General features: G+C 42.0%; 1 protein-coding gene across 4 annotated transcripts in view; it reads left to right on the forward strand.

Annotated features, from left to right (window-relative positions):
• Positions 1 to 12453, forward strand: part of ARHGEF37 (Rho guanine nucleotide exchange factor 37) — a 110148-nt gene that overhangs the window by 7491 nt on the left and 90204 nt on the right. The window lies entirely within an intron of this gene.

Consider the following 12453-nt stretch of genomic DNA (forward strand, 5'->3'; position numbering starts at 1 on the left):
TCCTGACCTAAGTATTCAGAAAAACTGAATTTTATTTGCGACTCTACCTTAAGCATTTTCTGAGGCTTTAATATTGTAATCTTCTAAAAGAGAAGTCAGATTCTAAAGCTTTTTATAGGTTTAAAAAATATTGTACTGTATACTAAAGATGACTCCTGTATTTTGAAGTAGAAGGAAGACATTAACATGCTCTTTGCCTTTTTTTTTTTTTTTTGCTCTTTGCCTTTTATAGCTTCTTATAATTCAGATAATATGTAAAATTCTGATGAGCAGATCCTCACCCATTCTTCTTAATACTTGTCAGGAAAATCAGATTCTCTTAACAATAAACCATAGCAATAGATAGATAGTTAGAAATTAGAAGACACTCCCAAATTAGAAGAGTTTGGGAAATATCTTCTTTTTAAAATATTTAAGAAAGGCTGTAATTCTCCCTGCAGGTGGGGGAGGGACCTCACTTAAATGACCTCTGTAGGTCCCTTTCAGTCTAAAAAAATCCTTGCTTAGATTCTCATACAGGCAAGCACAAAACGATTTTACTGTTCAGCACAGTCGTATTCCTGGCAAGGAATGAGATTCAACAGTGAAAATCAAGCAAAACTTGTTTCATATCCTCTTCTAATACTGTGTACACTAGCCCCACCACTCCCTCTCAGAGCTGCTTTGAAATAATGCCTGAGGTTTTAACTCATTTGTCTGCAATGAACATTCTGCAGTGTAATAATTAAACGCCAGAGAGATGTCCTGACAGGGAGGAAATTCAAATCATTGATGTTCCATGTACACATTGAAAACTTTACCAAGGCCAGGCCTTGAAAGGCACTATAAAAGTTGAAATGCCTAGGTTTCCCCTGTGTTCCCCACTTCACCCCCATTATCTTGTTCTGGTCAGTCTGTGTGACCTAGAAATATTTAGATAATCAAATTATATTTTTTAATTTCTATTTTAATAACTCAAACTATTAATTCCTGGAAACGCACTATCATGCATGGCATTCGGGGATATTGGTGTAGGCTTTTATTTTTAGTTTATTTTTGGCTGTGTTGGGTCTTTGTTGCTGCGCACGGGCTTTCTCTAGTTGCGGCGAGCGGGGCCTACTCTTTGTTGTGCTGTGCAGGCTTCTCATTGTGGTGGCTTCTCTTGTTGTGGAGCATGGACTCTAGGCGCACAGGCTTCAGTAGTTGTGGCACGCAGGCTCAGTAGTTGTGGCTCATGGGCTCTAGAGCACGGGCTCAGTAGTTGTGGCACACGGGCTTCGTTGCCCCGCGGCATGTGGGATCTTCCTGGACCAGGGCTCAAACCCGTATCCCCTGCCTTGACAGGAGGATTCTTAACTACTGCGCCACCAGGGAAGTCCTGGGTAGGCTACTTTTTATTTGGAAGAATTTCATTAGTGTTTTGGAGTTCCTGCAGTTTCTCTGTCCCTTTGTTTTCTCAGCCTCTGTTCTCTTCCCCTGCATTGTTCATTAGCAAGGGCATGAAACCCTGCTCCCAATGACTCATTATTACTCACTAGAGTGATCTACTTTTCTTTGTGAGACTAAATTTTCTAGATGCTTGAGTTGCCATTCCTGAGGAGAACAGGTCCTAAGAACACATCCTATTAACTCTCATCTCTCCATGATAATGCTGGGAAGCACTGATGCTGATCACAGAAAATGGAATAGCTGCTCCGTTTGATGCTGGCCAAGCCCAACACCACTGCAAAGACTTTCTGCAATGAGCAGAGCCCAGGGCCTGATTGGGGGAAAAACACACACACACACACACACACACAAAACAAACAAAAAAACTCTGGATTGTAAGCCCCTAATCCACAAAGCCAAAGATGTCAAATTATGTTTATAGAGCCCTTTACAGTTCATAAAGTAATTTCTCATTCACTAAATTGTGCTTTTCCTTACCTGTTTTAGAGATAGGTAAAGCATCTCTTATTATATTCATCTTGTGTGTGATGAAGCTGAAGCTCTGGAGAGGTGTGGTGACTTCTTGAGAACTCCCTAAGATCCATATCAGTGTTCTATAAAGTATGCCTGTTCACTCTCACAGTTAGCCTGTCCTCTCCAGACCCTGGTGCCTGCTCTAAATCTGGATAGGGAGTATATTAGCAGTCACTACATCAGTTGAAGTAGGGTTGATTTAAATCATCCCCCTCCAGCTGGTTGACCCAGCCCACCTGCAGCTCAATTGATCTCTCAATGTCAAAGTTACACAACTTGGTGCTCAAGCATGGTCTGGGTTCTGACTTCCAGCTGTGTCTGAACTCCCACACACTTTTGAGGGCTGACACCCATCTCCTCCATGTCTGAATCTCAAACCCTGTAGTCCCTTGCTCTACAGCTGTTCACAGATCCTGGCTACCTGACCTCAATTATTCACCTCCAGCCATCCCTCCTGGACAATGCTGCTTACTCTTGCCTCACCAGTGTTAATTACTTCTGCCTCTCCCCCTTTCAGATTCTAAAGCCAACTGACCTATTTAAATGTTACTTACCTATCAGACTTTCCAGACCCTCCTTACTTCCTGTTGGACCCTGAATCTGACCTGAACTCCTAAGACTGCTTATCTGTGTTCTTCTAGTCTAGGCAAATGATAGCCCCTTCTAACCTATATGAAACATTTTCTTTTGTTGCTTAGAATTTCAAATTCTGTTGACCTTCTTAGCTTATGTTTTCTTGGCCCACACTGTCATCAATTACCATAGCTTCTGCTTAGTTGAAATAGGATATGTAAAAGCACCGTGTTTAAGCCATAAACCCCATACAAATGTACCCTGCTGCTGTAATTAGGCAATTCAAGCCAGAGGTGACTTTTTCTAACCTTTCTGGTGGAGGAAGACAGGCTGTCAGCTGAAGTAGGAACTTAACAATTATTATCCCAAACCAAAAATAGGTGTATCGACTATTATACTACCGCAACTGATTTCTTTGTGTAGTTGATTCCTTTTGACAAGGTCACCACCATAGGCTTTTAAGATGTGTCATAGGAAACAGAAATAATATTCTAGGCTATTTTAAAGGCCTCAGACCCTTTTTTCTAATCAACCTGAAGATATTGAGTTTTCAGAGGGCATCTACTCTGATCGATTTTCCCATGCAGTGTTGTTCTTACTCACATTACCTATGTCAAAAAGAAAAAAAAAGATTTTGTGGGGAAAGTAATTTCATTGTTTTAAAGTTTTAGATAGGGTGACTGAGCCCCAGAGATCTTAGTTAACTTGCTCAAGTGCCCTAAATAAGTTAGGGGTGCATTTTGTACTTGAACTCAGATTTTTTTCTGACTCTAAAGAATCTGCTTTTTTATTTCTCCAGTCCATGCTTCTCAAAACTGTAAAACATTCTGGGAAGAAAACTGCTCATTTATTTCAAGATTAAGTGAAGATATATATAAAAGTCCACTTAACAGATCACGTAATATGCCACAGAAAGGTATGTTCAAGAACCCATGCCAGATTATGGTTTTCAATGATTATACAATGCTGCCATCTTGTGGATATGATCATTTGCTGTTGCATTAGCTGGCTTCTGTAGCCAAGCATCGTGCTGGGCCAGAATCACCTAGTTGGATCTGAACATTCAAATGTTAAATGCCCAGGAAAGAGTTGGAGTTGGGGAATTTAGAATAACATTTGAGGGGCTAAGCAAGTGTCAGGAGTTTGAGCAAACCTATTGTGCTTTCTGAACAAGATCAAGCATTGCATTATTTCTCGTTAACAATACTTGAATGCTATGATATAAAGTCAGTGCATCTTATATTTACATGATGAGGGGATAAGAGAGAAAAGAAAACAAAGGTATGTCTTTTCCATATGGATAACCAGTTATTCCTGCATCACTGGTTGAAAACAATTTCCCTTTCTGCCAGTCTTAGTCAGTTCGGGATGCTATAACAAAATACCATAGATAGGCTGGGTATCTTAAAGAACAGAAATTTATTTTCTCACAGTTCTGGAGGCTGGAAGTCTGAGATCAGGGTTCCAGCAATGTCAAGTTCTGGTAAAGGCCCTCTTCTGAGTTGCCAGCTTCTCATGGCAGAAAGCAGTTACAGGTTATCAAGAGGAGTAAACATCACCCAAGGACTTTGTTTCCTCTCTGGGGAAAGAGTTAGTGTGTTTTCAATTGTATACAAGATGGTTGTGTCATGGTAGGTGGAAGTATGACCTTGTTATTGTCTTTATGTGGAGACCAGGTATGGTTTAAGGAGATGCATATGCGTGCCAAGTTAACAAGGGATGAACTTGTGATTATAAATTTTATGTGTCATCTCAGCTGGGCCATAATGCCCAAATGTTTGGTCAAACATTCTGGGTGTTTTTATGAAGGTATTTTTTGGATGAAATTAACATTTAAGTAGATGGACTTTGAGTAAAGCAAAATACCCTCCATAATATGGGTGGGCTTCATCTAGTCATTTGAAGGTCTTAATAAAACAAAGACTGACCTCTCCCAAGCAAGAGGGAATTCTAGCAGACAGCCTTTGGAACTCTTTGCAACTCTTCTCTGGGTCTCAGCTTGCTGGCCTACCCTGCAGATTTTGAATTTACCAGCTTTCACAATCACATGAGCTAATTCCTTAAAATAAATCTCTCTGTCTCTCTTTCTCTCTCTCTCTCTCTCTGTGTCTGTCTCTCTCTCTCACACATACACACACACACATCCTGTTGGTTCTTTTTCTCTGGAAAACTCTAATACACTCATTCACTTTATTCAGGTCACTGCTAAAATGTTCTCTCCTTAGAAACATTTTTCGTGACCAAATTATTTAAAATAGCCCCGTACACTCACCTGCTCACCATACCTAGTTACTTTTCAGCTCTTTACCCTACTTTATTTTCCTTCACAGCACTTACTAGTATCTAAAATTTTATATATATATATATAACTCTTTTATTGACTTAATTCCTTCACTAGAACATTTGCTTAATGAGACAGGAACTTTCTTTGTCTTATTCACTAATGTATCCCCAGCTCAGTGCCTGCCTCAGTAATAGCCGTTGAATGATTGAATGGAATATATGTATATATAATGTAGATTTACATATGTACATATTCAGCATATGGCTCTGAAACCTGCCTTTTTTCAGTTAACAATATATCATATCTATAACATGGACTTCTCCACATGTCTGTACCTTGAGATAAACCTTGTTCTTTTAATTGGTTGTGTAGTATTCCATGGTGTGGACATACTGGAATTTATTTAACTATCCCCTGCTGATAGTTTTTGAGCTGTTTCTATCCCTTCACTTTGATTTTTTAGAAGTCACAAACCACAGCAATATGCATGTATCTTTGTGCACTTGTGTGTAGATTTCTATAGGATAAATTAATAGAAGTGAAATTCCTGAGTCAAAAAGGTTTTGTCAACTCACACTCTTACTAATTGGTTATACCCTTGCCCACCCAATTGCTGATTTTTAAATACGTGGCAGTAAGACCTTGAGGCTATACTCCAGGGTGGTGAATGCATACTGCAGGAGAGGGAGTTTCCTTTTCTCACTAGACTTCTTTCTCATGCAGTTTCCAGGAAAGCATTGCTTTGACCTGACAGAGGGTACATCCAACAAAAAACCAATGAATAAAAATCTGATATTCCAATAATTCAAACAATATTTGAAAAGGTACTGGTCAAATATTTCAACTGTAGTTTTACTTGGTGGTGTGAAATACACCAGTTGAAAGGAGTTGGTGGTGTGAAACACACCAGGTGAAACACAGCAGTTGAAGGAAGTTGTTCATAAGGAAGTTTAATAAAAGTCCAGCTCTCCTCCCAGCTTTATCTGACTGTTCTTTCTCAGACTTTTTTGCTGGCTTCCTTTTCTCTGCCTGCCGCTTGGCTGTGTTCACCAGGTCTTTGTCCTTAGGCTTCTTCTTTTTATGTCTTTCCTATTTTCCCAGGGTGATCTCATTCACTCTTACAGCTCCCTGTACAGTAGATATGGCAGTGATCCCCAAATCTATATTGCCAAGCCAAACTTCTGTCTCCCAGAACCTTACATCTATCTTCCCACTGGACACCTCTACTTGGATAAGCCACAGGGGTCAGGTAGTCCCAAACTGGTTGTATTACTTGTCCCCAAACCTTTTGTTCTCTAGGAGCTTTTTCTTTTTCTTTTTTTGTTTTTTTATAAATTTATTTATTTATTTATTTTTGGCTGCGTTGGGTCTTTGTTGCTGCACACGGGTGTTCTCTAGTTGCAGTGAACGGGGGCTACTCTTCGTTGCCGCGTGCATGCTCATTGCAGTGGCTTCTTTTGTTGTCGAGCACAGGCTCTAGGCATGCAGGCTTCAGTAGTTGTGGCCTGCAGGCTCAGCAGTTGTGGCTCGTGGGCTGTAGAGTGCAGGCTCAATAGTTGTAGCGCACGGACTTAGTTGCTCCGTGGCATGTGGGATCTTCCCGGACCAGGGCTTGAACCCATGTCCCCTGCATTGGCAGGCGGATTCTTAACCACTGTGCCACCAGGGAAGTCCCCTAGGATGATTTTTCTTTAATGAAGGCTACCAGCATCCATCTAGTTACCCAAAACATAAATCGCAGAGTCAGCATAGGCCCTCCATCCTCACATCCTGTAGGTGTCCTCAAATTCTATAGATATTTCTTTAGCATTTTACTCTTACCCTCCTGCCCTCTACTTCACTACTACTGCAGCCTTAATCTGAAGCCTATAATCTCTCCCCTGTCTGAAAAGTACAATTTTCTAACTGGTCTCTCACCCTCCAGCCTTATTTCCTTCTGGGATCCATTTTCCATTCTCTGGACAGATGATCTTTCTAAAATTCTAATAATATCATGCTATCCCCATTCCTCAGTGACTCCCTCATCGCCTACAGGTAAAGTATAAATTCCTTAACATGGCATACATGCCTTGCATGATCTGGAGCCTGTCTGTCACTGCACACTCCAATGTATATCATTCAGTCAAGTTACAATGAAGTGATTGCAGTCTCTGAAAAACACAGGGTAGTTGCATATTGTTATGCCTTTGCATGTAGTCCTTTCTACCTGGCGTAACTTTCTATGCCTATCTGCTTGGTAAAAATTCTCTTTAAAGACTCAGTAGGACGGGTTACATTATCTTTGGCTCCCCAAGCTCCCTGTAGAATTGCTCTCTCCCTCCTACAGCAGATACTGTTGGCTGCCTACCCAAGAACATTCCCCCTTATTTTTCCTCTTTCCCAGTAAGACTCCAATTTTGTCAAGGCTACATGACTATATGCTTCAGAAGGGAGCTGGCCCAATGTTGAATGTTCATTCATCTAAGCCAGTCAGTGATTGGTTTAGGTATGGTTAGATATGGACATGCTATTCTAGTCAATGATATAGAAGAAGTCTGCTGGACAGCTTTTTGGAGGGTTTGATCTCTTGAACAGACACACAGGCAGAGATGGTCTTTTCTTCTGATAGACATTATAGCTTCTGGATGAGCTGGATTTCTGGCACTAGAACCAAAGGGGTACTAATACAAGGAGTACAGTAGAAGCAAAGTAAGTTCCCCTAAACTTGGCTAACAAATCATGATGGTAATGGGTTAAAACCAATTACTAGAACTAAGGCACTTAATCAGTGATGGAGTTCCAGCAAAGTAGACTTAGAGGGACTCTCCTAAGCTTCATAGCCAAGGCTCCACATATTTCTACAGATTAAGAACAGGACTATTCCAGAGCTCAAGGCCGGATCTGTGTGGGGAGGTTGTGGTCTTGCCCACGAGATGAAGGAGCCAGAAAACCTGGAAGGGAGAGAGAACAGCTCTGTCCTTAGAAGGGTTATTATACCTGCAAAGAGCCAGGAACCCACAGGGAAGCCAGGAAGGGAGAGAAACAAAAGAAGTATCAATACTAAGTGGTGTTTCTCAATACAAATTAGCAAACTGGCCCAGAGGTGGTATGACACACTGGAAGAAATGCAGGCTTTGGAGTCATACTGCTGAGGTTGCAGTCCCAGTTCTGCCACTTCTAGCAGCAAGGCCCCTGGCAAGTTTCTGAATCTCTCTAAATCTCAGGTTTCTCATTTGTAAAAAGAAGATGGTAATACTTTTCTTTTAGGGCTGACTAGCAGAGTATCTGGCTTACAATATGGGCTCAATAAAGCAGACACTCTTGATATAAAATTTTTTATATGTTGCTAATGAGGTTACTACACTAGCCTGTTATCTGATAAAAGTTTAATTCTGCTAAAGACCCGGCAACCAATAATTTCTTGACTTGTCTTTCTGACAATTTAAAATCTCAGAATGAATAAATGATTCAAGAAACATGCATTTGGACTTAGTAGAATTTTTAAAAAATGGTGATGGGAATCTTTGGAGAAAGCAACCATATGAGAGAAAATATGGAGTAGTAGTAGTTGGTTATGCACTTATCACCTATGAGCCGTGTACTCTTGGACAGGTTACTTCATCTCTCTGAGCTTCAGTTTCCTCATCTGTAAAATGCAAATAATATCTATAATATAGGATGACTATCACTATTAGAAATAATCCATGAAAAATTTCTGGCATGTATTAGGTACTCAGTAAGTAGCACCTATTTTTAGTATTACTGTAGAAATTAGAGTGGTAAATTTCATAGAATTAAATTAAAAAATAGATATGATCCCAAGACTGAGACTCTAAAAGAGGTAGGCAGTCTTCTTAAAAATTTATCAGAAAAATAAATTGGATTTATTATGCTCATGGCACTGTCCCCACTGTGCTGCTAAGTACACTTTTGACACAGTTTACCCCTTTGCAACCTTTCTTTGCTCAACTCTGCAATTATAAGTGATTCCAATAAGAAATAAAAGGAGAGGCTTGGGAAGAAAATATTGTTACTGTAAAGAAGTTCTCTGACTAGCTAAAATTTTAACAAGTTGAGTAATAAGTATGACAGCCACCTCTTCTGGTTTTGAGAGTTCAGCTCAGGTGCTGTATTAAGCATTTTACACAGATTATACTCTTTAATTCTTTCAGGGTTTTTTGGTGTTTTTTTTGTTTTTTGTTTTGGTTTTGTTTCTGTTTTTGCGGTACGCGGGCCTCTCACCGCTGTGGCCTCTCCCGTTGCGGAGCACAGGCTCCAGACGCGCAGGCCCAGCGGCCATGGCCCACGGGCCCAGCCGCTCCGCGGCACGCGGGATCCTCCCGGACTGGGGCACGAACCCGCGTCCCATGCATCGGCAGGCGGACTCTCAATCACTGCGCCACCAGGGAAGCCCTAATTCTTTCAGTTTTGGCCTATAGATTATTAGACGACTTTATAGTGGACATTTGTCATATTCCTGGCTGCCCAGCCTCCAAGTTGCCTTTATAAGTTTGGGGAACAGGCCACGGTGTGAGGCAGGCCCCTACATCTCACTCATGGAAGCCAAAAGGCCCTGGTATCAGTCTTTCCTGATTGTTGACTGCTTGGGACCCAAGCATGACTGATTAGCCCATCCGTCCAGGATTGTGATTCTGGAGATAGGGGTCAGGAGAAGCAGGCAGGGCTTCCATGGTGGCGCAGTGGTTAAGAATCCGCCTGCCAATGCAGGGGACACGGGTTCGAGCCCTGGTCTGGGAAGATCTCACATGCCACGGAGCAACTAAGCCCATGCGCCACAACTACTGAGCCTGCGCTCCAGAGCCCACGAGCCACAACTACTGAGCCCACGTGCCACAACTACTGAAGCCTGGGCTCCTAGAGCCCGTGCTCTGCAACAAAAGTCACTGCAATGAGAAGCCCGTGCACCGCAACAAAGAGTAGCCCCCGCTCACTGCCACTAGAGAAAGCCTGCACACAGCAACAAAGACCCAACGCAGCCAAAAGTAAATAAAATAAATACATTAAAAAAAAGAGAGAGAGAGAAGCAGGCAATGTGTAAAATTTACTCTGGAAGTGGTTGTATTCAGTATCTGGTGGCAGTGATGGCAGCTGGGTCAGCTATGGCACCCAATCCCCAGGGCATTGCCAGTGTCCAGCAGCAGCATCCTTCCTATGGCGTGGTTTCCTCTTTGGGTCTGGCCACCCAGCCTACGTTGGTGCTTCCTGTATTCTTAGCCTGGTTTTCTAGTCTGCATTGATTCTTTGAGCTCTCTGATACTCTTTGAATAAATTCCTTTTCTGCTTCAGTTAACTAAAATCGGATTTTGTTGTGTACAACCAAAAGACTGGCTAGTACATAGTCTTTAGGTAATGCTCAACCCAAAAGAGTCTGATGTTGCTGCTTTTAGTACAGATCTCTGGATAAAGTCATGGTCAAATGTGCAACTGGTCTGGGAGTTCTGTCTAGGTTTCCTTTAAGCCCATGCACCTCAGGGAAAATATCTGCTGCCCCACCCTAAATGAACTATTCTCTATCTTCCACAACTTCTTAATTCACACTCATTCACTTACCCAGTCAATAATCACTTATTGCACCTACAGGGCAATATGCCAGGCACTGAGAGGAGTCCAAAGATGAATAAGCTGTAGCCTTGACAGTATACTTTGAAATTTTGAACGAGGTAAATATATTTTCTTAAAAAATAAATTAAGGACTTCCCTGGTGGTCCAGTTGTTAAGACTCTGCACTTCCAATGAAGAGGGCACGGGTTTGATCCCTGGCTGGGGAAGATCCCGCATGCTGCGCGGTGAGGCCAAAATAATTTAAAAATTTAAAAAATTAAAAAATTGATCAGTCTGTTGAGGGTAGAAGTGAAGGGGAACTCTTTTTATCTTTGAGTTAGTATCACTGGGGACAAGGTGATATCCATTTCTTTGTAAATGTTCTAGAAATCAATCCCAAAAGGCAATTGGATTCCTTTGTTAGAGGTTTCCAGTCAAAACAAACAAGTAGCTCTCCAGAGCTCTGAGAAAAGAATGCCTCTTTTGAAGCTGACAACTAGATTTCTGCTTATCAAAATATTTGTGACTAGGATGAAAGATGGGGAATTAGTGCCAGTGCATTAGAAATTTAACTCAAGATAACCCATAGTCCTAAAATAGAATCAAAGAAACATCAGTTTCAAATAAAAATATCATCTAGCTTTTCTCCTTTTCCTTAACTTATGAAATAAATTGTACTCCAGGGAAGCAGGGACTCCACTTCCTCTTGAACCCCTATATTATAGTAATTTGCCCGGGAGGTTTGACACTTCTATCTGAAAACACAGAATATTCAACACAAGCAAGGAAGAAGGGCACACACATATTAGAAATGGAAAGTAAATAGGTAAAGCAGATGATTTCAGACACCTGGGACAAGTGGTCTCTCTCTCTCTCTCTCTCTCTCTCTCTCTCTCTCTCTCTCTCTCTCTCACTCTCTCTCACTCACTCACACACACACACACACAAAAGGAGCATAAAGTGAGGTGCTGAGCACTCACAAGACCCGCACCCACAAACAGGAAGTCTGATCTAGAAGTCAGACTTGTTTTGGGGGTCAGGTCTTCATTACCTGGGTGACTTTGGACAAGTCACTTAACCACTCTAGGACTCAAATTCTCTTCAGAATTAGAAGGAAATTTAGAGATCACCTAAACTTTAACTTTTGCATGACTCTTCTTTGAAGCATCCCCAATAACCCTCTCTAGTTGAATGCTGACTTTTTTTTTTAATTAATTAATTTATTTTTGGCTGTGTTGGGTTTTCATTGCTGCGCACTGGCTTTTCTCTAGTTGCGGCGAGCGGGGGCTACTCTTCATTGCAGTTCACGGGCTTCTCATTGCGGTGGCTTCTCTTGTTGTGGAGCATGGGCTCTAGGCACGCAGGCTCAGTAGTTGTGGTGCACGGGCTTAGTTGCTCCACGGCATGTGGGATCTTCCCGGACCAGGGCTTGAACCCGTGTCCCCTGCATTGGCAGGTAGATTCTTTTTTTTTTTTTTTTTTTTTTTTTGCGGTACGCGGGCCTCTCATTGTCGTGGCCTCTCCCGTTGCGAAGCACAGGCTCCGAACACGCAGGGTCAGCGGCCATGGCTTACGGGTCTAGCTGCTCCGCGGCATGTGGGATCTTCCCAGACCGGGGCACGAACATGTCTCCCCTGCATCGGCAGGCGGACTCTCAACCACTGCGCCACCAGGGAAGCCCGGCAGGTAGATTCTTAACCACTGAGCCATCAGGGAAGCCCTGAATGCTGACTTTTAGTGACAGGATGCTCACTCTCTCCAGGCAACTGATGTCATTTTTGAAATGCTCTGATTGTTAGATAAGTTCTTCCTTACATATTTGCAATTTGTCTCCCTATAGCTTTCCCCATGCTAGTGACCTCTAAGTTCATGTATGTGAAGTCTGATCCATGAACAGCTCTTTAAGAAAGCTCTCAACTTCCTTTGCTTTTCTCCTCTACAGACTAAAACCACCCCCTCCTCTTCTACTGTTCTCATCCATCACATTCACGATACAACACCATGCTGGTCTTCATATTTTTATGCATGTAGAGTAGTGCTTAAGCATCCTGAGGCCTCAGACAGTCTGAATTTGAGTACTGGTCCTGTCACTGAGTAGCTGTGTGACAGTGTGC

The sequence above is a fragment of the Lagenorhynchus albirostris genome, chromosome 3 (assembly GCF_949774975.1).
Source record: "Lagenorhynchus albirostris chromosome 3, mLagAlb1.1, whole genome shotgun sequence".
In the NCBI taxonomy this organism is placed as follows: Eukaryota; Metazoa; Chordata; class Mammalia; order Artiodactyla; family Delphinidae; genus Lagenorhynchus; species Lagenorhynchus albirostris.